Source organism: Ovis canadensis, chromosome Y (assembly GCF_042477335.2).
Source record: "Ovis canadensis isolate MfBH-ARS-UI-01 breed Bighorn chromosome Y, ARS-UI_OviCan_v2, whole genome shotgun sequence".
Lineage (NCBI taxonomy): Eukaryota > Metazoa > Chordata > Mammalia > Artiodactyla > Bovidae > Ovis > Ovis canadensis.
Window position 1 is genome coordinate 12,638,434 of NC_091271.1, and position 26,569 is coordinate 12,665,002.

The 26,569-nt window shown below is 38.5% G+C and overlaps 1 pseudogene; it reads right to left on the minus strand.

The window, feature by feature from the left end:
* Positions 1-7,536: 7,536 nt before the first annotated feature.
* LOC138431314 (eukaryotic translation initiation factor 1A, X-chromosomal-like) lies at positions 7,537-25,287 on the minus strand (annotated as a pseudogene).
* Between the last annotated feature and the right edge of the window lie 1,282 nt (positions 25,288-26,569).

The following is a 26,569-nucleotide window of genomic DNA, read 5'->3' on the forward strand; positions in this document are numbered from 1 at the left end:
GAAGAATCAATATGGTCACCATGAGTATGCAACTCAAGGCAATATATCAGTACATTCATTCACACTGATGTTCTCATATTCAACCGTGGAATCCCTATCAAAACACCAACGGTGTTTTTCACTGCACTAGAACAAGTAATTTCACAATTTGTGTGGAAACACAAAAGACCTCCAATGAGGAAATCACTCTTGAGAAACAATGGAAACGGAGGAATCAGACTTCCTGACTTCAGACTATACTGAAAAGCTAATCATCAAGATTATAAGGTACTGGGCCAAAGACAGAAAAACAGATCCATGGAACAAAATAGGGAGTCCAGAGACGAAGCCACACACCCACGGCCTCCTTGTCTTTGACAGAGGAGGCATAAATATGCAACAGAGCAAAGGCAACCTCTTGAACAAGCAGGTCTGGGAAAACAGGTCAACCGCATTAAAAGAATGAAATGTTTTCTAATGGGACACACACAAACAAATGCAAAATGGATTAAAGATCTAAGTGGAAGACCAGAAACTATAATGTTCTTAGAGAAAAACAAAGGCAGAACACTCTCTGACAGAAATCACAGCAAGATCTTCTCCTCTATGACCCACCTCCCAGAGTAACGGAAATAAACACAGAAGGAAAAAAAAGCGACTGATTTAAATTTCTAAGCTTCTGGACAGTGAAGGAAACTATAAGCAAAGTGAAAAGACAGCCTTCAGAACTGGAGCAAATTACAACAAATCAAGCAACTGCCCAAGAGTTAATCTCCCACATATACAAGCAGCCCATGCAACTCAATACCAGGAAAATGAACAACTCGATCAAAAAGTGGGCAAAAAAACTAAATAGACATTTCTCCAGAGAACATATACAGATGGCTAATGAACACAGGACAGATGCTCAACATCACTCATTATCAGAGAGATGATAGTCAATACCACAATGAGGTGTCATCTCATACTGTTCACAACTACCATCACCCAAAGTCTCAAATAAGGAACACAGGAGAGAGAGTGAAAAGTAACCAACTTACACTGTTGTGTAGGAAGGAAAACTGGTATAGCCACAACAAACCGTATGATTTCTTAAAAACCTGGAAGTAAAACTGTCGTATGACCCAGCAATCACCCCAGTGTACACCCCAAGGAAAGCAGAGGTGAAAGAGACACGTGTACACCAATATTCATCGCCTGACTATTTACAATAGCTAGGACACGGAAACAATCTAGATATCCACTGCAGATGAATGGATAAGAAAGTGGTGGTATATATACCCGGTGGACTATTACTCAGCTGTGGACAGGAATGCATTTGAGTCAATTCTAGAGATTTGGGTGAAACAGGAGCCTCTTCTACAGAATGAAGTAAAGTCAGAAAGAGAAATACAGATCCTGTGTAGGAATGCATATGTATGAAATTTGGAGACATGGTCATGATGACCCAACATGCAGCACAGCAAAAGGGACAGAGATAGAAAGAACAGACTGTGGAGAGGGCAATGGTGGGATGATTTGAGCGAATAGCAATGAAAGATGTACATTACCCTACATAGACAGATGACTGGTGCAAGTTCAGTGCATGAGGCAGGGCACCCAAAGCCAGTGCTCTGGGACAACAAAGAGCAATAGTCTGGGGAGTGAGGTGGGAGGAAGGTTCTGGATGCAGGAACACTGGTGACCTACTCTTGTTGATGTAAGGCAACAACTAACCCAATATTGTAAATTGAATGTCTTCCCATTAAAATAATTTGAAAAAATGAAAAGGTTGCTTTCCGAAATTTCAGCGTTGGGGGTCCATGGTCCAGCCTGTCTTCTGAATCTATGTAACAATGTCTGATTTGAATGAGGGTAGTGTCAAGTTTTGATGCCAAGAAGTGTGTTCTCACACTCTAAAATCCTACAAAACAGAACTGTTAAGTTTCCATTAAAATATTACTTTGTGCTCCCATCAGGGCATCTTACAGAATGTTTCAAGTGGCTGGAGAGGGAGCAAAAGAGATCACTCACTTTTTAGCACCAATTAATGTGGGACATTCAATTTTGAATAAAGTTTCTAGGCCTGACAAAAATGTATCTATACAATTTCTACATGACATGTATCAAGATAAGTCTTCCATGTAAAATTTCACATAAGCATCTCAAGATGAAACGCTATGCCTCACAGTTACTAAAGAGTGAGAATAAAATGTGCTGTCACCAGTGTTTCCCTTCATTCAATTTCTTATGTCAAAATACTACAAACTGGCTTTTCAACAACAGAAAGTTTCACTTCTAGTCATGGGAAGTCTAGCATCAGTGTGCTGGTAGGGTTATGGTTCTGGTGTATATCCTCCTCTGCTTTGCAAACTGCTGAGTTCTTGCTCCCTCTGCTATGGCGAACCCTCTGAGGTCTCCTTCATATGTGGAGACATTCCTTTGCCAAGAGTTCCTCCGTGGTGGAAGAAGGACATCCCAGAGGGCTTGCTTCCCAATGCTATCATCTTCTGGGGTTAGGGCATCAGTATACAATTTTTAGGAAGATAAAAACAAACAAACAAACAAATAAACAAGTGTACAACGGTCAGACCATGACAACTAATCAACACAATTTCAGGATAGATTAAATCTTTGGGCAAACCTCTATGTGTTTGAGAACGTCCACAGAGAAGTTTTTCACTTTGTCATGTGTGCAGATTCTGATATTTTTGGCAAAGGGTTGAAGAAAGATATGTAAAAAGACTAAATAACTAGGAAGTTTTGATTATCCATGAAGTCAGCTTCTCAAGGTTTTTCTCCAGCATACTAAAAGTAATCCTGCATCTCAAATATATTCAGCATATAAGGGTTCAGGAACTCCACAGATGAAGCACCACAAGCCACATAGGTGAACTTTCTCTTGGATTTATTTATGTAAACACTCAGTTTATCAGGACTTCCCTGAAGGCTCAGACAGTAAAGCATCTGCCTACAATGCGGGAGACCTGCGTTCGAGTCCTGGGTCGGGAAGATCCCCTGGAGAAGGAAATAGCAACCCACTCCAGTACTCTTGCCTAGAGAATCCCATGGATGGAGGAGCCTGCTGGGCTATAGTCCATGGGGTCGCAAACAGTGGGACACGACTGAGCGACTTCACTACTACTTCAGTTTATCAGCTTGGGAAAGAAAACTCCAGCAACATGAAATGAAACCATCTGAGGGTGTACTCCCGCCTTTTTTATATTATAGAAACCAGCTAAATGTGTATTCCCTATAAATTCTCAGAAGAAATGTGTTTCAGAAATTACATGATGAATGGTCTCTCACTACACACGAGTATAATTTTATTGAGTTTAATGAACTAGCACTGAAATTCATTTCCTCTTACTACAGAGGATATATTCAAAGCACACTGTTAAAAAGCAAGGTTGTTATCTAAATTCGCAGGAAAATACACACGCACAAAAATACACCAGTGACAAAAAGTAAGGCCAAAATACACTGCGTGCAACACTTTCTCGATTTTTCCAGTGGATGTTCCTTCCTTTCCCTTATCTCAGCTAAGGGATAAATTTACGAAAGTCTAAGTTTACAGAATTTAGTTATGAAATTAGATTTTCACTTACACAACCTGATTATATGATTCATCAAATTTAGCACCATTTACTTACAAAACATATGACTTTTGAGAATAAAATGACATACAATCTACTTTTTTTTCTATAAAGGATCAGCTAGTTATATTACCTTAATGGCTGTTGTACCTGAGAAATATTTAAAATGCTAAGCAAAAACACTCTGAACAAACAGGTCAAAACTTTCAGTATTAAGAAGAGTGAGGATTACTTAGTATAGAATTTCTGCAACTTCTAATCACATGAATTGAAAATCAGTCTGTCTTCTGATAGCTTTACTTTGGAAATGCCCTTCTTATGACAGTGGCAACACAAAATGATGAAAAAAATATATATGTTAGCAAATGGTATAAAACTACACTTGGGCAACGTTTTTTAAGAAAATAGCCCCTTTTATTAACTTCAAATGCATATTTCCACTTTCCTTAAATTCTATCAAAAATTTCAAGAAAATATATAAATAATTGGAATATATAGAAAGACTCTGCAAACAGATGAGTTCGTACTATGGCTTATGATGATGAGACAATTTATTCAAAACACCTGTTAACTGGAGGCAAAACAGGAGAGGAATCTTTTCTCTTCTTTCTTTCTTCCCAGCGTTTTAAGCAGATATTGTGGTCTTTACCCCTAAGTTCCATTATATTGAAAGAACAAAGTGTTAACATTGTCCTCAAAATAATTCATCTCCATAAGTTTTTAAAAGTAATGTGATACTTTAAAACAATGAAAACACACTATTGTTTATTTAAGGCACTGCTGCTGCTACTAAGTAGCTTCAGTCGTGTCCAACTCTGGGTGACCCCATAGATGGCAGATCACCAGGCTACCGCGTCCCTGGGATTCTGCAGGCAAGAACACTGGAGTGGGTATTTAAGGCACAGTGTGCTTCAAATTACATTCATACTGAAGTGTTACTCTTCTTAACAGGTGATGACCACAATCCAAACCGTAGCACAATCTTCAGACCTCTGAGTTCAATTCAGATCTGTAAGTGAAAAGAACATCAGATGTACAGAAAAATTAATTCTTGTAATAGTACATAATGAATCTTCTTTACACTACTTCGAAAATCAATCCTTTTGTACTAACGTGAAGGACACAACCCAGATTGTTTTCTCGATTCCTATCTGTTTTCACTGAATCACTTTGATCGGCATGAGAACATCACATGCTATACAAGCTATTTTTGTTTTAATGTTTTAAATTAACTTATTCATTTTAATGGGAGAAGAAAATGGTAACCCACTTCAGTATTCTTGCCTGGAGAATCCTGTGATCAGAGAAGACTGGAGGGCTGCTGTCCATAGAGTTGCAAAGTCAGACACAATTGAAGGGACTTAGCATGCATGCATGCACTGGAGAAGGAAATGGCAACCCACTCCATTATTCTTGCCTGGAGAATCTCAGGCACAGAGGAGCCTGGTGGGCTGCCCTCTATGGGGTCGCACAGAGTCAGACACGACTGAAGCGACTTAGAAGCAGCAGCATTCATTTTAATTGGAGTTTAGCATCTTATTTCCTCCTAAAGAGAGAAAGGTGGTACACAATCAAATACTTCTCACTCAATCTGATCACAGGAGTGGCACTCTAGTAAATCACCAGGATAAATGACTCTGGCAAGAACTGGGATTCTGATGTAAAACATAGAATCATAAACAAAATTTCCAAACTAACACAAACTCTTTTCATTACCATTTTCTTTAGTCTTTTCCCCACTGAGCTGCTTAGTCACAGCTCCAGAAAGCTATTCTCTTTTCCTTCTAAGGACAGGCTTACATCTGTGGGGCTTGGCATTCAAGTGTTCCCTTTGGTTAGATTCCTTGCCTTCAACTCCAGCTCAGTGCTGACAACCTTCAGGTCTCAAATAACATACTATGCAAGTGGTGAATTTCACATGCTTACCAGAGAAAATAACTGTCAGTTGTACCTCCACAGTATTAATTTAGCCACAGGGAATCTCTGGCTAAACTAAACAAAATGTCAGAAACAGGACAGCACTTCTATGAGATCTGTTGTCAGCGTTATAAACGACCTATAAACTACAAAGTCATCACTAAATAGACATCTACTTAATACACATTTCATTACTGGATTCTTTCTTTGTATATAATCCTTTTATACTTTCTCATTTGCAACTGTTTCATAAAACCTGGGGTCCACTTTTTCAAATAAAACTGGCTTTTTTTTTTAAAGTCAAGATTTAACTGATGATTCTTTAAGATGCTCATTTTAAGATTTGCATAATTCATAAATCCAAATACATAAAAGATGATGACAAAAACATCATAAATACATAAAATAGAAATATGTGTTATATTTTTAGAGCCTCTGAGAAATGATAGCAAAACTGGGACAGAAAAAATTTTAGAACATTTAATGATATTTCAACATTTTCTAATTTTTTTCTCATTTCATATTTCTCGTGTGGTTTAGAATGCATTACAATATCAGTAGAGTATTGGGCTTCCCTGGTGGCTCAGAGGGTAAAATGCCTGCCTGCAATGCAGACCCATGTTTCATTCCTGGGTTAGGAAGATCCCCTGAAGAAGGTAGGCCCCCCATTCCAGTATTCCAGCCTGGAGAATCCTACAGAAGGAGGAGCCTGGGAGGGTACAGTCCACGAGATCGCAAAGAGCTGGAGACGATGAGTGACTTCACTTTCACTATAGTAGAGTATTATCATATGTTTAAAAATCTATAAAAATATGGTAAAAAAAATCTGGTAAAAATTTCACCATTAAAGATACGTATTCAGCTGTTATAATTCATGGAGTGAGTAATCTGAAACAATTTGGGTTTTCATTGTTATTTGTGACCATGCCACCACAGGACGCAGGTCATTTTTTCCAACCAGGAACTGAACTCGTGAACCCTGCAGTGAAAATCTTAAAACACTAGACCACCAGGGTAGTGCCTTGGTTTTATTTCCTAAATGATTTGGAAACCCGTCAACGTATAATGTGTACTGGTATGAACAGGATAGATGTGACACACTGAGTAGAAAATTGTAAACTGTATAATCTTGGTGAATATGTAAGTGCTCCCTTCAAATTAAAATTCACTTTCTCTGAGTGTCTGAAATGCTCCTAATAAGAATGCTGATGACTGAAAGATCTTGAAAACCGTGTGGGAGGTCAGTGATCCAATTTAGACTTCCTAAAATCTGTTCCTGAAATCCTAACCTTCTGCCTTATTATTCAAACACTCATTGATTCTTTTACATTTTTGGATTCTACTGTACATTTTTACTGCAGAAGTACCAAAAGAATAAGAAGTCTAAGAGGGCCTGCAAGAGTATAAGCCATACTGTCATTCCAGTTACTTGATATGCCTGTCCAATAAGTCGAGATACAAATCAATAAAATGTTTACTTAAATACTTACATAGCAGAAAAGTGAGGCATATAAAACTCCTATCATCACTATTTCCTTACCATGATAAACAACCATTTCCCACAAACTGAGAGCCAAAAGTTTGTCCTAAAGTGATACCAGGCAATTAATGTGAATTCTAAATCCATGAGCAAAAAAAACAGGCCTTCATTTTAAGAATGCTTTGGAGTACACTGAAATCCCAATGCTTCAGCAAGCTGGCTTCAATTTGCTTTTCTTCTTTTAATGTATCAGCCTTGGGACATGATACATTTTAAAACTGCCTGCTAAACTTCTTACCACCATCACTGTAGACCCCCTTGTATAACAAAGTGTCATTATGGAGTACCTAGCGTCAGACCTAATTAATTAAAAAAAAAAAAAAGGATCCGAAGAATTATAAAGTTTTAGAAAATTTAGAAACATTGCCAAGCTGGCTTCTATATAGTAATGAACATTCAAATTCATGGATACATAATTTTCACTATATCTTCAATTCAACATTCGACCTTCTGAGGCCAAAGATGATGAAATTTCTGACTATTTTCTTATATAAAACACACACACACATATGGTTCAGCCTGGACTTAAACCTCAGTATCTTCATTTTCACCTGCAAGGTCCTTAAACTGTATTTCATCATCATCTTCAGGATCAAAGGTGTCTGTTTAAGTTCAGCTAAAAACAATAAGAACACACTCTTAGAGATATAAAACCAAGATGTTACTAGATTAATTGTCTATTTAAATAAATAACACTGGATTAATACTAAAATGCTGAACTGTACAAAAAAAAAAAAAAAAAAAACTGCTTGTAATCAATCCTTGGATCAACAGTTTTATTCCAAGAAAAGTCTTCCTAACTACAAACTCACAATGAAACTGCTAAAAGAAATTCACTGCCAAGTATTTATCTGATTCCCAATTATCTTAGCATTTCTTAAACGGCCTGTATCTCATCAGAATCTTCATTCTTACTCAAAAATTCATAAATTTATAATAAAATGCACTGTAATGGAATTTTAAAAAGTTATCATATTCAAAATGTGACTTTAGTACACTTCCTCTTTTTGTTACTAGAAACATTTTAATTGTTCCAAGTGTACTAGAGGAAGAATAGAATACTTTTGGCTCTAAGAAATAAAAGGGATTTTAAAACACTGTCCCCAAAGCTCCACGGCAGTACTCTAAATACTAAAAAAATACCTGAATACTCTTTTCCAAAAAAATCAAAACCAATACCATAAATGGTGCCCTCGATTAGCTTAAAATAGGTATAATCTCTTAAGAATAGCTTTTAAGAGTGTAAAAGAGGCATTCCTTTAACAATTATTATGTATAAGTCTAAGATTTCTGAGTTTTTTAATTCCCCACCAAAAGAACATATATTAGGAAGAGAATTCATTACTAAGTTGTTAATATTCTGAAGTTTTTAATACATTTAAATTTAATTTAAAGTGAATTTAAGCATCTATGCAAAAATACAGACAGGAGAGAATTCAGAAACGACTGTTTCACCTAAATACAAAGTAGTAAATACTATGAAAAGACAGGGAAGTGTAATCACTTTGATATTAACTACCATATTCTGGAAGCTCTCTATAAGCCTTCAGACTTCTAGCTTCATCTGCATTGTACTTTATAATTACATCAGCTTTGTTATCCTTGGAGAAAAACAGGAAGGATCAAAACCGGTTATGCAAAGAATCATCAGTTGTCTCATACATTACTTTCAAATTAAACACCCTTAAGAAAAACCTCACTATTCTCTCACCTTCCTTCTGTCATCTGCAAACACACACAGGCACAATCATCGTGATGAAGTTTGCATGCGTGACCAAATAAAGTTATTTCCAAATAACAAGGAAAGTTATGTATACAATGCACTGAAGCAAAGAAAGAACAGGAAACATGTGGGGTGGCAATGTGGTCCTTGTTCACACTCTAACACTGTAGTTCAAACTGAAAGTGGTATTATTACCCAAGAGAAATCTTTCTATAACCCACAGTTCTTAGAGTATCTTACTGATTTGAATTATCTGTGGTGCTTTTTATATTCCTTAAGCTTGACAGGCCTGAAGTGAAGTCTTTGTGAGTTTATGATGCAAATATGCCTGAGAATTACTGCCTTTTAAGGAGTTCACGTTTCTCCATTTTAAAGAAGCTGAGTCACTCACAGAGGAAAATATTCTGAATACTTGCAATTAGGCTAGAAAAGGCCTAAAGAAAGGCAACTGAAAATATCACAGTCATAAAACTGCAGTGTGATACAAACCAACACTTCTCAAACTATGTGCACCAAAAACACATAAGTATTCTGTTAAAACACTGAATGTAACTCAGTAGTGAAGAGATAGGCGAAAAGTCTGCTCATACAATTCCATGGAGTAGTGATGCTGCTGTTACTTTTAGATTATGATTTGAGTAGCAAAGGTTTGCAATTATCCACAACAGATTATAATCAGAAGAGCTATATGTGGGTATCACTTTACAGTTAGTATTTTAATCCCTTAAGGGATTAATATAAATGTGGCTACATTGCCCATCAAACAGAGAATTAAACTGGGAATTATTATTTGATCCATTTGCAGGATTATATGTAGTTAAACTAAAATAAATGGACATGAGAATATACACTTTTATGGACAGATTATATGTTTTTAGTCATCAAATACAAAAAAAATGGAAAGGTTATCAATGGATGTTCTAGATCACAAAACATACAAATGAAAAAAAAATCAGTAAAGTATCAGGGTATAAAATCAACATACTTAAACCTGTTATAATATTAATGCATTCATATTACCCAAAGTAATGTACAGATTCCATGTGATTCCTATAACAATTCAAGTAGCATTTATCCCCCCCACAGACAAAGTTACATGGAACCTCAAACAACCCAAACTGCCAAAGCAATCTTGAGAAAGAATAAAGCTGGAGGACACGCACTTCCTGCTTCTGAAACACAAATGTCCAAACAATATGAGACTGCATTCCACCCCATAATGCAGATCCTGGAACAAAACTGAGCACTCAGAAATAAAATTTTTCACAACCGTTCAACTAATACCTAGGAAGGGAACCAAGATCACACTGTAGAAAAGACATCCTCTCCAATAGACAGGACTGGAAAAACAACGCTTAACGTAAAAGTAGACCTCCTTTCTTACACCAGAATCTACCTAAAATTACCCTGAAATAGATCAGAGATTTAAACACAGAGCTGAAATCTTAAAACTACTGCAAGAGAACACAGTGTGCCGAATGCCACTCTTGCTCTTTGCAAACTAGTAAAACCTAGTAAGTGAAACTATATAACACTAAATCGCTTTTGCATGGAAAAGGAAATTGTCAACAACATTAGAAAAAAGCAGTGCATTAGATCGTTAAAAATATTTGCAAATGGTATGACCAATTAACACCCAAGGTAGATAAATCCTTCCATTTGCAACAACCTGGATGAACCTGGGCAGTACTGTGCTAAGAGAAACAAGTCACACAGAGAAAGCAAACACTGCAGGACCTCATTTATATGTGGAATCAGGACTGAATACAAACTCATAAAATTTTAGGTATACTCCTAATCTCTCAGCTTTGAGTGACCCGGATTATCTGCACAAGCCTCAAATGAAGAGAAGAACTATCAGTCGCTTGGCTGAGTATTAAAGGTATGCCCCAACATGCACAGAGCCTAAAAGCAGAGGTTGAGAGGCCTATGGGCTTTTAATAAAACCTCAAACATGGGCTGTTTGCTAGGTTATAAACAAGCATTCAGTGGCCACACACAAGGAAAAGATATATACCATACAGAATCTATTTCAGAAATTATCCAACAAACGATGACAAGAAAAAGCTCTGGGAGAAGAAATCTGATGTCCCGTCTCACCACGTTATATCTTCATTTTCTAGTTTTCAACAACAACAACAAATCAAAAGACACACAAAGAAATAGGAGAGAGTGTCTGGTCACATATAAGGAAATGCGCAGTTAATACGAAGCATGGCTCATAAAGCCTAGAAGCTGGACCTAACAGAGACTTTACATCTGGTAGTATAGACAAAAATAATGCAGAAACAATGTGCACAATGTTCGTTTGTTTGTTTGTTTGTTTTAATTTTCAAGAATATTTCACTAAAGAATCAGGTCATATAGATTCTTTAAAAGAAACCTAGTGGAGATGAAAAGTGGAATGGCTGACTCAAACTGTCTCTGTAAATCACTAATAGAGCAATCACACCAAAAACTAAACAAGGAAACAGAAGACTGAAAATTTACAAACCAGAAAGTCTTAGGTATTTACAGAACACATGACCTGGTAATAGAATAGAGAGAAACAGCAATCATTTCACTCAAAATTTAATTAAGCACAAGCAACGGGTTTGATACAGAAATCAAAAGGATTTCTGTTTCACAAGTCATATTCCAAACGTTGAGGTCATAATGGCCAACCACCAAGTCGTCCTCTAAGCATTCATCTCAGATTAATAACTTACACTCTAAAAGACCTAGTCTATGCCTTACCTTTCTCCTATAAGCCCCCCCAAACAGTTTTTTTTTGGAGATAGAGGTTTTGTGCCATTTAACTGCATCATCTACAGCAGTGGTTTCTCATACTTGGATCTGAGACCTTTAAATTGAAAAATCATAACTGAGAACCTAATATAAACATTATTTTTTTTTCTTTTGATGAGTGAGAATGCTAATGAAAATCACTGTCATATGCTAGTGTTCTTTTTTTCAGCAAAGGTCATTTTGCAAAAATATTTAGAAAGCAAACCTGGAGGGAATCCTCTGATGGTCCAATGATTAGGACCCAGGGCGTTCACAGCAGTATTCTGGATTCAGTCCCTGACTGGGTATCTAAGATCCCACAAGCTGCAGTGTGGTCAAAAATTAAGAAAAAAAAATATTGAAAGGAAAATGAATAATCTAGCTCTGTGAAATATATATCATAAAATACAAAGATATCTCTTCGTTTTACTACAGAAAGCTGAAGTCAGCCTGCAGCATAAACCCTGAAAACCTAGCACAGAACCTTGAATATACTTGGACTTTAGATGAGGACAGAATGATGAGCTGTAGTATTTATCCAAAATTATTAGAGGATATGTATTGCATATTATATTTAAAATCAGAAAAGAAACAACCAGTCTTCCCATGGAACACATATACCGTCAGTCAGCCAGAATCCTATTGTCTTAAACATAAGTGGATATTAACAAATTGTGATGCCGGAAGGATGAGAATCATAACTGGCTAGAACAGGTCAAATGTATTTTATCGCATCAGTGAAATACTGATATTAATGATTTCTAAATTCAAGAACACTATAAATTTAAGTGTAATTGTTACCTGATAATCTCGAAGACCAACCAATATAATATCTGAAGTATTTATCCAAATCTATAAAATAAAGCTCACAGTATATTGTATTTAAAATGCAAACAAACAAAAGTGTTTGATGTTAAGCCATACTTAGCGTGATACAAATAGCAACCCACTCCAATGTTATTGCCTGGAGAATCCCAGGAACGGGGGAGCCTAGTGGGCTGCCGTCTATGGGGTTGCACAGAGTCAGACACGACTGAAGCGACTTAGCAGCAGCAATGTGATACAAAAAAGTATCACATGTGTGTGAAAAGTATCTGCTAATGATTAGGAGAAAACTACAGATATGTGTGTGTGTGTGTGTTTGTCTTGTATGCCTGTGCAGCAATGTGTGTATGATGTGCGTGTGCTCATGCCTACGTGACAAAGTCTTGTTATAGCTACAGTATATTAAGCAAAAATTAAATTTAGGCAGTTCAGTTTGGTTCAAATTTTCTAATTTAGTATATTAAAATATACAATATTTACTTCAACTAAAGTCTTTTAAAATTACAAGAGCATAGTTCTTTGTCACATAAATTACTTTTATTCACAAATCACTCTGGGAATTTTTAGTTATTTTAAGCAAATAAAAATAACCCTTCTACACAAAAATAGTCATCTTGATACAAATATACATTGATTCAGGCCCAAAATCATTAACTGGAAAAGAATGATTCAAGAGACCAAAACTGTTTTTCAATCCAAAAAATTTGAGTTGAAAGAACTTTTAAACAACATGATCAATAAATATGCCAAAATTACTAAATAAGATGACCTATCATGTTCCAGTTTCAAATGCTCCTAACACTACCTACAGCTGTTTCCACAAATCAAAGTGTTATGCAGGACTGTACACTATATTTGATTAGCAATTAGACTCATTTTGTCTTGAAAACATTTTTTTCTTTCTTTCATTCATTCTTTCTTTCTTTCTTTCTTTCACAGCTTAATATTTTTGTTGAGTCTAGGCCATTTGTTTCATCCACAGAATTTGTCTGGTTCATCAAGTTTAAACATATCTGGCATAAGTCCAGCCTAGATCTTACAAATCACTCTTTCTAAACATAAATCCTATTATGAAAGTTATCAAGGATTTTCTAATTTTATGCTTTTATAGGGCCACATAAATTATTATTTTTGAAGTCATCAAGAATCCACAAAAGTCAGTCACTCGGAAGCACAGGTAAATTTTTTAAAGGTAAGCTTTGTATTAAAGTAAAATATATATCCACATTGACCTTCTGATTTAAGCTTCCTCGGATATGACATACCCTTTTCACACCATCAAAACACATTGCTTCCAATAGTGCATTTCCTGACATTTTGGTTACCTGAGCCTATTCTTCAGAAGCAGCAAAAAAGAAAACAAAACAAACAAACAAACAACTGTAAGATACTGTTCAATACTTCCTAAAATGTAACATTGTTATTAGGTTAGTAACTTCAGTTTTAGAGCTACCTTTAGACCAAACCATAATTAGAGAGGAAAAAAAAAAAAAAAGGTCAAGCGTTATAACAAATGAGAGGTCTCAAGGTGACATATATTAATCTTCCCCATGAAAATGAGAAGACTCTTAATCTCTCAAACAATGTCTATAGTCTCTTCAGCTACACTTATGTATATATCCCCTTATTTTTAGAGCAGGAAAAAGTCAACAAAAGTGAAGCTGTTAATCCAAAATCACAAATGCTATTTCCATGAAAAACTATCTGCTACTGGGAAAATTTAAGTTGTCCGCTAATATGAGAAAAACAATTCAGTCTTGGTCATTATGACTACACACTCTACCTTTGGACATGAAAGTGGCTCATTTCAAGTGGTACCCTAAATGCTAACTTAGCAACCCTCACGCTGAGTATTCATCAAACCTTGGCTCGCCTTTCTTTCATGAACGCTACTGACTATAAACAGTAGCTTGATCACTAACAAACTTTTGCTTGAGAACACATTGATGCTAGTTCTAAAGTGCTTAAAGTCGTATTTCAAGATAAAGCATCTTTTATATCCAAGAATAGCCAAGAGACCACCTAAAACTACTATCACTTGAAAGCACTGACATAAGCATTAGCCAGTATGGGACCATGTCTTCTTGACTTAAATGACAAATGTGGGCATCAGAATAAAGAGAATGAAACAGGTAATTAATATAAAACTGGTACATTACTAAATTTTGTATTAAGGCCCAACATCAACGTGATAGCCACTGCAGCCATGATTAAAAAGGGCCTGCTCCTTGACCATTAAGGTGTGACCTAAATCAAATCCCTGATGATAATAACAGTGGAAGTGAGAAATAGATTTAAGGGACTAGATCTGATGGACAGAGTACCTGGTGAACTATGGACGGAGGTTTGTGACATTGTACAGGAGACAGGAATAAAGACCATACCCAAGGGGGAAAAAATGGCAAAAAAGGAAAATGGTTCTCTGAGGAGGCATTACAAAACTGTGAAAACAAGGGAACTGAAAAGCAAAGGAGAAAGGGAAAGATAAACCCATTTGAATGCAGAGATCCAAAGAATAGTGAGGAGAGACAAGAAAGCCATCCTCAGGTATCAGTGGAAAGAAATAGAGGCAAAAAATAGAATGGAAAAGACTAGAGATCTCTTCAAGAAAATTAGAGATACTAAGGGAACATTTCATGCAAAGATGTACACAATAAAGGACAGAAACGGTATGGACCTAAGAGAAGCAGAAGATATTAAAAAGAGGTGGCAAGAATACATAGAAGAACCATACAAAAAAGATCTTCATGACCCAGATAATCACGATAGAATGATCACTCACCTAGACCCAGACATTCTGGAATGGGAAGTCAAGTGGGCCTTAGAAAGCATCACTATGGACAAAGGTAGTGGAGGTGATGGAAATCCCATTAAGCTATTTCAAAACCTAAAAGATGATGGTATGAAATTGCCGCAGTCAGTAAGCCAGCAAATCTGGAAAACTCAGCAACGGCCAGGAGACTGGAAAAGGTCAGTGTTCATTCCAATCCCAAAGAAAGGCAATGCCAAAGAATGCTCAAACTACCACACAATTGCACTCATCTCACACACTAGAAAGGTAATGCTCAAAATTCTCCAAACCAGCCTTCAGTATTACTTCAGTCATGAACTTCCTGCTGTTTAAGCTGGTTTTCAAAAAGTCAGAGAAACCAGGAATCAAGTTGCCAACATCTGCAGGACCACTGAAAAAGCAAGCAAGTTCCAGAAAATCATCTACTTCTGTTTTATTGACTATGCCAAAGCCTTTGACTGTGTGGATCACAATAAACTGTGGAAAATTCTGAAAGAGATGGGATTACCAGACCACTTGATGTGCCTCTTGAGAAATATGTATGCAGGTCAGGAAGCAACAGTTAGAACTGGAAATGGAACAGCAGACTGGTTTGGAAAAGGAGTACCTCAAGGCTATCAATTGTCACCCTGCTTATTTAACCTCTATGCAGAGTATATCATGAGAAACGCTGGGCTGGATGAAACCCAAGATGGAATCAAGATTCCTGGGAGAAATGTCAATAACCTCAGATATGCAGATGACATCACCCTTATCACAGAAAGTGAAGAAGAACTAAAGATCGTCTTGATGAAAGGGAAAGAGGAGAGTGAAAGTGTTGGCTTAAAGCTCAACATTCAGGAAACTAAGATCATGGCATCTGGTCCCATCACTTCATGGGAAATAGATGGGGATTCTCTGGCTGACATTTTTTTTACGGGTGGCTCCAAATCATTGATGATGGTGATTGCAGCAATGAAATTATAAGACACTTACTCCTTAGAAGGAAAGTTATGACTTACCTAGACAGCCTATTAAAAAAGCAGAGGCATTACGTTGCCAACAAAGTTCCTTCTATTCAAGGGTATGATTTTTCCAGTAGTTATTTTTGGATGTGAGAGTTGGACTGTAAAGTAAGCTGAGTGCCACAGAATTGATGCTTTCTTACTTAGTGTAGGAGCATGGTCTTGGGAGCCCCTTGAACTTCAAGGCAATCCAACCAGTTCATCCTAAAGGAGATCAGTCCTGGATGTTCACTGGAAAGACTGACGTTGAAGCTGAAACTCCAATACTTGGCCGCCTGATGCAAAGAGTTGACTCATTTGAAAAGACCCTGATGTTGGGAAAGATTTAGGGCAGGAGGAAATGGGGACAATAGAGGATGAGATGGACAGATGTCATCACTGAATCAATGAGCGTGCATTTGGGTGAACGCCATGAGTTGGTGATGGACAGGGAGGCCTGGCATTCTGCAGTCCATTGGGTCACAGAATCGAACACAACTGAGTGACTGAACTGAACTGCTCCTTGGGAGAAAAGCTATGGCAACTCTATCATTTCAGTTCAGTTAAGTCGCTCAGGCATGTCCGACTCTTTGAGGCCCCATGAATCGCAGCACGCCAGGCCTCCCTGTCCATCACCATCTCCCAGAAAACACTCAGACTCACGTCCAATGATTCCGTGATGCCATTCAGCCATCTCATCCTCCGTCGTCCCCTTCTCCTCCTGCCCCCAATCCCTCCCAGAATTAGAGTCTTTTCCAATGAGTTAATTATTCGCATGAGGTGGCCAAAGTACTGGAGTTTCAGCTTTAGTGTCATTCCTTCCAAAGAAATCCCAGGGCTGATCTCCTTCAGAATGGATTGTTTGTATCTCCATGCAGTCCAAGGGACTCTCAAGAGTCATCTCCAACACCACAATTCAAAACCATCAATTCTTCATCACTCAGCCTTCTTCATAATTCAACTCTCACATCCATACATGACCACAGGAAAAACCATAGCCTTGACTAGACGGACCTTAGTCGGCAAAGTAATGTCTCTGCTTTTAAATGTACTATCCAGGTGGGTCATAACTTTTCTTCCAAGGAGTAAGTGTCTTGTAATTTCAAGGCTGCGATCACCATCTACAGTGATTTTGGAGCCCCCTCAAAATAAAGTCTGACACTGTTTCTTCTGTTTCTCCGTATATTTCCCATGAAGTGATGGGACCAGATGCCATGATCTTCGTTTTCTGAATGTTGAGCTTTAAGCCAACTTTTTCACTCTCCTCTTTCACTTTCATCAAGAGGCTTTTTAGCGCCTCTTCACTTTCTGCCATAAGGGTTGTGTCATCTGCATATCTGAGGTTGTTGATATTTCTCCTGGCAATCTTGTTTCCAGCTTGTGTTTCCTCCAGGCCAGCGTTTCTCATGATATACTCTGCGTATAAGTTAAAAAAGCGGGGAGACAATATCCTTCCTTGACGCACTCTTTTTTCTATTTGGAACCAGTCTGTTGTTCCACGTCCAGCTCTAACTGTTGCTTCCTGACCTGCATACAGATTTCTCAAGAGGCAGGTCAGGTGGTCTGGTATTCCCATCTCTCTCAAAATTTTCCACAATTTATTGTGTTCCACACAGTCAAAGGCTTTGGCATAGTCAATAAAGCAGCAAGAGATGTTTTTCTGTAACTCTCTTGCTTCTTCCATGATCCAACGGATGTTGGCAATTTGATCTCTGGTTTCTCTGCCTTTTCTAAAACCAGCTTGAATATCAGGGAGTTCATGGTTCACGTATTGATGAAGCCTGGCTTGGAGAATTTTGAGCCTTACTTTACTAGCATGTGAGACGAGTGTGATTGTGTGGCAGTTTGAGCATTCTTTTGCATTGCCTTTCCTTCGGATCAGAATGGAAACTGAACTTTTCCAGTCCTGTGGCCACTGCTGAGTTTTCCAAATTTGCTGGCATATTGAGTGCAGCACTTTCACATCGTCATCCTTCAGGATTTGAAACAGCTCAATGGGAATTCCATCACCTCCACTAGCTTTGTTCATAGTGATGCTTTCTAAGGCCCACTTGACTTCACATTCCAAATTGTCTGGCTCTAGATTAGTGATCACATCATCATGATTATCTGGGTAGTGAAGATATTTTTGTACAGTTCTTCCGTGTATTCATGCCACCTGTTCTTAATATTTTCTGCTTCTGTTAGGTCCATACAATTTCTGTCCTTTATCGAGCCCATCTTTGCATGAAATGTTCCCTTGGTATCTCTAATTTTCTTGAAGAGATCTCTAGTCTTTCCCATTCTGTTGTTTTCCTCTATGTCTTTGCATTGATTGATGAGGAAGGCTTTCTTATCGCTTCTTGCTATGCTTTGGAACTCTGCATTCAGATGCTTATATCTTTCCTTTTCTCCTTTGCTTTTCAGCACTCTTCTTTTCACAGCTATTTGTAAGGCCTTCCCAGACAACCATTTTGCTTTTTTGCATTTCTTTTCCAAGGGGATGGTCTTGATCATGAAAACCTACAAGGCCTTTTAGAAGTAACACCCCAAAAAGATGTCCTTTTCATTATAGGGGACTGGAATGAAGGAGTAGGAAGTCAAGAAACACCTGGAGTAACAAGCAAATTTGGCCTTGGAATGCTGAATGAAGCAAGGCAAAGACTAATAGAGTTTTGCCGAGGAAATGCACTGGTCATAGCAAACACCCTCTTCCAGCAACACAAGAGAAGACTCTACACATGGGCATCACCAGATGGTCAACACTGAAATCAGATTGATTATATTCTTTGCAGCCAAAGATGGAGAAGCTCGATACAGTCAACAAAAACAAGACCAGGAGCTGACTGTGGCTCAGATCATGAACTCCTTATTACCGAATTCAGACTCAAATTGAAGAAAGTAGGGAAAACTGCTAGACCATTCAGGCATGACCTCAATCAAGTCCCTTATGATTTTACAGTGGAAGTGAGAAATATATTTAAGGGCCTAGATCTGATAGATAGAGTGCCTGATGAACTATGGAATGAGGATCGTGACATTGTACAGGAGACAGGGATCAAGATCATCCCCCATGGCAACTCTATACAACACGTTAAAAGGCAGACAAAGCAAAGGCAGACCGCTTGGCCGACAAAGGTCTCTACAGTCAAATATCTAGTTCTTTCAGTAGTCACATATGGATGTATCAGTTGGGAACATAAAGAAGGCTGAACACTGAAGAGTTGAAGCTTTTCACCTGAAGTGCTGGGGAAGACTCTTGAGAGTCCACTGGATGGCAAGGAGATCAGAGAAGTCAATCCTAAAGATCAGCCCTGAACATTCACTGCGAGATCTGCTGCTGAAGCTCCAATACTTTGGCCTCCTGATGCAAAGAGTCGACTGAAAGGAGAAGACCTTGATGCAGTGAAAGCAGGAGGGCAAGAGAAGAGGACAACAGAAGATGAGATGTTTGGGTAGTATCACAGGATTCAAGGTATAAGAGTCTGAGCAAACTCAGGGAGATAGTGAAGGACAGGGTATCCTAGTGTACTGAAGTTCATGGGGTCCTCTGTCTATGACAGAGTCATACACATGACTTAGCAACTGAGTAACAACTCCACCAAGAGCTCCTAGTCCAATCTGTAATTATCCTGACATGTAATAGGATTCACATGCTGGAGAATTCCTTGGAAAACAGCCCATGAACCCAGCTTAGTACTCAGGAGTGCTACACAGAAGAAAATAACAAAGAAAAGAAGACGATAATTTAAAAATAGGCCATGAAAACAAACTTCTAATGTAAGGAAAAAATATGAAGGTCAAGGACGGGATTATCTTTATCTCACATCATGTTCCAAGAAATTAATAAATTATTTGTGCTTGTGTGTGAGTGTGCGTGTGTGTGTGTTTTTCTCTGTTGTGTGCATTTCATGTCTTTCACTATGCAGGAATAACTACATGGCCTTGTTAAGAAGTGCTGTAAATTACATAAGCAAATGTACAAGTGTGAATGGAGGCTATACACCAGCTCAACGACAGGTAATAGAGTTTTCAGTTAAGAGAAAAGTATACATGTGAATTGAACAATATGTTAATTTCCATTCATTTCAACCTCCACATTTGGCTAGCGGCTGTAACAAAAAAACAGTTTTCCCCAGTGGCTCAATTCACTACAGTTCAGTTCAGTTCAGTTCAGTTGCTCAGTCGTGTCCGACTCTTTGCAACCCCATGAATCGCAGCACGCCAGGCCTCCCTGTCCATCACCAACTCCCAGAGTTCACTCAGACTCGCATCCATTGAGTCAGTGATGCCATCCAGCCATCTCATCCTCCGTCGTCCCTTTCTTCTCCTGCCCCCAATCCCTCCCAGTGTCAAAGTCTTTTCCAATGAATCAACTCTTCTCATGAGGTGGCCAAAGTACTGGAGTTTCAGCTTTAGCAACATTTCTTCCAAAGAAATCCCAGGGCTGATCTCCTTCAGAATGGACTGGTTGGATCTCCTTGCAGTCCAAGGGACTCTCAAGAGTCTTCTCCAACACCACAGTTCAAAAGCATCCATGAAGAATTCACCTGCAAACGCAAGATACAAAGGAGGGACACATTTGACTTCTGGGCCAGGATGATCCCATGGAGAAGGAAAGGACAGCACGTTCCAGTCTTCTTCCTGGAGATTTCCATGGACACAGGAGCCAGGTGGGGCACAATCCATGATTTCAAAAGACAGCCAGACATGAGTAAGTGCAAGCAAAAGTGCTAGAAAAAAGTACTTCAGTGCAATTCAGTTCAGTCGCTCAGTCGTGTCTGACTCTTTGCGTCCCCATGAATGGCAGCACACCAATCCTCCCTATTCATCGCCAACTCCTGAAGTTTACCCAGTCTCATGTCCATTGAGTTGGTGATGCCATCCAACCATCTCATTCTCTGTTGTCCTCTTCTCCTCCTGCCCCCGATCCTTCCCAGTATCAGGGTCTTTGCCAATGAGTCAAATCTTCGCATGAGGTGGCCAAATTATTGGAGTTTCAGCCTCAGCATCAGTTCTTTCAATGAACACCCAGGACTGATTTCTTTTAGGATGGACTGGCTAGATCTCCTTGCAGCCCAAGTGACTCTTGAGAATTTTCTCCAACACCACAGTTCAACAGCATCAGTTCTTCAGCACTCGGCTTTCTTCACAGTCCAACTCTCACATCCATACATGACCACTGGAAAAAAACATAGCCTTGACTAGATGGACCTTTGTTGGCAAAGTAATGTCTTTGCTTTTTAATATGCTATCTAGTTTGGTCAAGAGGTGGTTATACCAGACCACCTCACCTGCCTCTTGAGAAACCTATATGCAGGTCAGGAAGGAACAGTTAGATCTGGACATGGAACAACAGACTGGTTCCAAATAGGAAAATGAGTACCTCAAGGCTGTATATTGCCACCCTGCTTATTTGACATCTATGCAGAGTACATCATGAGAAATGCTGGGCTGAAAGAAGCATAAGCTGGAATTAAGATTGCAGGGAGAAATATCAATAACCTCAGATATGCAGATTACACTACTCTTATGGCAGAAAGTGAAGAGGAACTAAAAAGCCTCTAGTGAAAGTGAAAGAGGAGAGTGAAAAAGTTGGCTTAAAGCTCAACATTTAGAAAACTAAGATCATGGCATCTGTTCCCATCACTTCACGGGAAACAGATGGGGAAACAGTGGAAACAGTGTCAAACTTTATTTTGGGGGGCTCCCAAATCACTGCAGATGGTGACTGTGGCCATGAAATTAAAAGACACTTACTCCTTGGAAGGAATGTTATGACCAACCTAGACAGCATATTAAAAAGCAGAGACGTTAATTTGCCAAAAAAAGGTCTGTCTAGTCAAGGTTATGGTTTACTAGGTAACAATAGAATGGGAAGGTTAAATGTCTTGTGACCATTCTCCTGGAGTTATATAGAGAAAGGCTTCACTCTTAGGAGATGAAATATTTAGGGCTCAAGTCTATATCTATGTAACTAGACCTGCCTATAACAAAAGGCTTCACTCTTAGGAGATGAAATATTTAGGGCTCAAGTCTATATCTACATAACTAGACCTGCCTATAACGCAATTTAAAATGTTAGAAGGAAGATGTTCATGTAGAGAAAGTAAATACAAAAAGAAAACATTAAAGATTAGTGAGTCTAAGTGAAACACATACAGGATTTGTAATCTCATTTCAACATTCCCATGGGCTTAAATTTTCATTAAAGTGAAAAAAAAAAGTACGTGGTACAGTCAATTATTTTACTCTTAGTTTAGTATTCACTTACTTAAAAAAGAGTCAGTTATTCGGTAACTTTATTAAATATGATCATGCACTAATGAAATGGTAGTACTAATGGTCTGAGGTCTTGGCATAGATTTATCATATTCTACTGAAAAATGTTACAATAGTAGGGAATTTTCAGTGTTGGAAGACAGCCTTACTCTGCTCTAAACCCTAAAACGGAACACTTTGCTTACAGAAATGACACATTAATCCTCCACAAGAAATGGTGTAAAATGAATTATTTAATACAGAAATTCTAGAGAAATGTATGGCACTGCAAATGGGGGAAAAGCTGGAGCCATGAGGGGCTTCTGTGGTGGCTCAGTGATAGGGAATCCACCTGCCAATACAGCAGAAACCAGTTTGATCCCTGGTCCAGGATGAATCCACATGCCTCAGAACAACTGAGCCGCTGTGCCACAGCTATTGAGCCTGTGTTCTGCAGTCTCCAACTGTTGAGCCCACATGCTGCAATGACTGAAGCTTGGTCTGAGTAGAGCCTATGCTTCACAAATGGAGAGGGCACCCCAGTGTGAAGTCTGTGCACTGCAACTACAGAGCAGACCCCATTCCCCACAACTAGAGAAAAACCCATGCACAGTAATGAAGGCCCAGCACAGCAGGAAAAAAAAAATATATATATATATATATATATATGTTTGTATATATGTATATATGCAAATAACAACCTGTAGATTAAAAAAAAAAGGACATATGAGGCATCTCTTCAGGACTTTGACTAAGGTATGTTTCAGATTAAACTCTGAAATTCACATTATTATAAAAGGTATAAATAGCTAAAGAATTCTTACGTTGTCCATCTTCTTTAAATACTGTCTCTTTTTTCATATTCATTCTCTTTACCCTTGCACCTGCTTCTGCCTGCTTTACCTCAGTGATTAAAAAGTGAATAAAATTTAAAGTCTAATCATCGGTATAATAGTTTACAAACTCATCAAACAAGCTAATATAAGCTGTTAAATTTTATATAAACAGGGAAACAGATTATCATTTAAATAGCAGCAAAATATTAACAGACCTCAAAAGAGATTTACATTTAATATAATTTGCTTACTGATTAGCCACTTACAGATTGTTGATGGCTTTCTTCTAAATCCCTTAGCAGATACATATATTTTCAACCACATAACCCATTACCAGAGACAACCATTAGCATTTTTATCATCCACGCTTTCCAATTAAACCTGGCTTCTATACATTCTGTTCCAAAATTCATTTGCAAATTAATAAACCAAAATAGTCCATATATTTGTAAAGCAATGAAAATTGAAAAATCATATGTCAAAATGTTTTCAGTTTGGCCTGAGAGGAAGCAGCTGGTTTAAAAGTCCCACAGAAGGAAGAGGGTTGTTACCCAAGGATGGAATGATGCCTAGGAAGATAACATTAACAAAAAAAATGTGTTGAACATCTATAAGCACCAAGTTGTGGTAATTCTGCATTCATAAAATAATTACTATTCTCTTTAGAATGCACAATCCAACATGGACATCTGAAACTTCATTCCTAGAAACCGAAGAGGCAAAAAGGAATGTATGGAAATGTACACTTATTTGTAAGTTAAAAGTGAATTTAATAGATTAGGGGAAAAAACAGTGGAAGTGGTTTGTAATTTACCTAACACATTATGAAAAAGACATTCCTAGAGTTTCCCTGAATAGTTAGTAGCAAACATTTACTAGACAAAGGCTGTGCCAGTTGGTTTGGGGAATCTAGAGAGCACTGAACTCAAAAGCAAAGAAGTGTGACCAAATATAGCAAAGGTTAAGTAAGCCTTGAGAGCTAAAATGAAGTGCCAGGAATGAATAATGAAGAGAGATTTGTTGTGGAATGTGAAAAGTTGTGCTATTCTGAAAGAGGTATTCTCATTCCTTTAGTTACAGTTTTCCAGGAGGCGTTACAAGGACATTAAACATGACACAAGCAGAACTCAGGACTGTACAAAGGAGAATTCAAGGAATGACTGTCCCAGTGCCCTCCTTCAGTTAGCTTAGAAGTACCGTTTTGGAAGTTACAAGTGCAGTTATTGTCAAATCTGGTTATTTGTGAACTGTCTGCCTCAGAATAAAGATAAATAGAAATACATAGTGCCAGCATCTGTTTTATGAGAAAAGAAGGCTGAACAAGTTGGGATATGTGTGCCTTCTAAAAAAAAGGCTAAGGTTTGTGACAGGTAGAGGAAAGTAAACCAGCAGACATGAACCTAAACATGCAACATGGATTTCTTTTCTGCTTGCTCAGATGGTAAAGTGCCTGCCTAAAATGCGAGAGACCCGGGTTCCATCCCTTGGTCAGAAAGATTCCCTGGAGAAGGAAATGGCAACCCGCACCAGTATTCTTGCCTAGAAAATCCCATGGGCCGAGGAGCTGGTAGGCTGCAGTCCATGGGGTCGCGAAGAGTCAGACACGACTGAGCAACTTCACTTCACTTCACTTGCAAAGAGGAAGTAGTAAACTGTCACAAAGTAAACTAAGGACAAGTTCACCAGTAGTGAAGTGTCCACAAAGTAAAGCATGGGCAAATATTTAACAGTCCCAAAAGAGAGAATCAGCGTGTCACCAAAAAACAGCTAAGGGAGAGTCCAGGGAAGGGATGAAGGCCACAGGGGCAAAGCCTCGGCTCACCAAAAGTAGGCTTCCGCCAGTTTACTAACGCACCTGCAGTTAAACTGGCATGAATCCAAAACTAATAGTATTTTACCCTCGGTGTAAAATTGACAAAAAGGGAGAGGAAATTATATCGCTATGGGAACAGAGCGGGAGGAAGCAGCTTCTTGCTCCTTTGTGGACTGAGCAGTCCCACTCAAAGACATCAGCCAACCACAAGAAGGGGGAACTACCACTGACCACTGACGGCAGCTGAGTGAGTAATCGGTGGTTCCGGAAACGGAGTCATTATCTTTATTCTTGGGCATAGCTGTAGCGGCAGGCTCACTGTTTCCAAGCAGCTTCCTGTGCTGCTGCCGCTGCCAGGTAATCCTCCCAGGCTTCCAAGGAACTAAGTTACACTCTCTGAATTGAGAACTCGGGAGACATTGTCATGCAGCCACGCTTAGCAGCAGCAAAATGGCAACCTGGCTGGTGTCACGGGGTTAAATCACTTTCCTCGCGTGACGCTACTGGCCTATCCCCCAAGCACAGTCTCTTCTGCCCTATGGAGCACGTGTAGTCCAAACCAACTGACTTCCTGGAACTCAACAACGTGAGGGACACTGTGTCAGATTCCCGTAAAGAGTGAAAGATTTTTGGATAACACCACGTTGAGCTTGAAACGACATGGGTCAATATAGTGGAGACCGCGTGCATTTCCCCAATTAGAAACCGCTTGAACTAACTCATACTACTGAATAGACTTCTGCTACCTGTTAATAAGTGTTCTTGCCTGACCATTTCTTCACTTAAATTGTATCTATTGTCTTCCTTCTTGGAGAAACAAATTCCATCAGGATGCTTCTATTAGAAATCTAGTGTAATACAAGTGGTGGAGGAATTAAAGAGAACGGTTATATATCTGTCAAAAGACTTGGACAAACGTTCTTAGGTTTTGGAGACAGGAACCTCTTGAGGTTCATTACGGGTCCCTCTCTTTGAAATATTTAGGTCCACTGAGCTAGGGACTGTTGGTGGCAGGGATAGATGCCCTAGTCTGTGTATTTAATGTTGGAGTGATGGAGTCAAGTTTAATGTTACTGTAAACAAACAAGCAAAACAATACTTTCTCTTCAGAAAGAAAATGTTTAGATTTTTTTCATAGTGATGGAAAACCTTTTCACCTATTTAAGTATTACTGAATATTCTGGCTAGATACAATTTTGCTTGAACTTTATGCTAGATACCCTATTTTTGACCCGTGAAACAAATATCGTACATCTGCTTTCAGTTCAGTGAGTTCAGTCGCTCAGTCGTGTCTGACTCTTTGCGACCCCATGAATCGCAGCATGCCAGGCCTCCCTGTCCATCTGCTTTAGCCATGGAGAATAGTCACTGGGTATCCACTTGAATGGAGAAATAAAAATCTACTGCAGTTGTCTATCATCAGTGTACCCTCTGGGAAAATCAGGGTACGAAAATGAGATTGTGCATTTGTGTGATTTGGAGTTGTGTGTTCCTAGTCAGGTAAGATAATTAAGAAGTTTAATGATTCCAGATTCTTGCCTAGGAAACCACTAACATCACTGTTGCCAGACCTGTATTTTG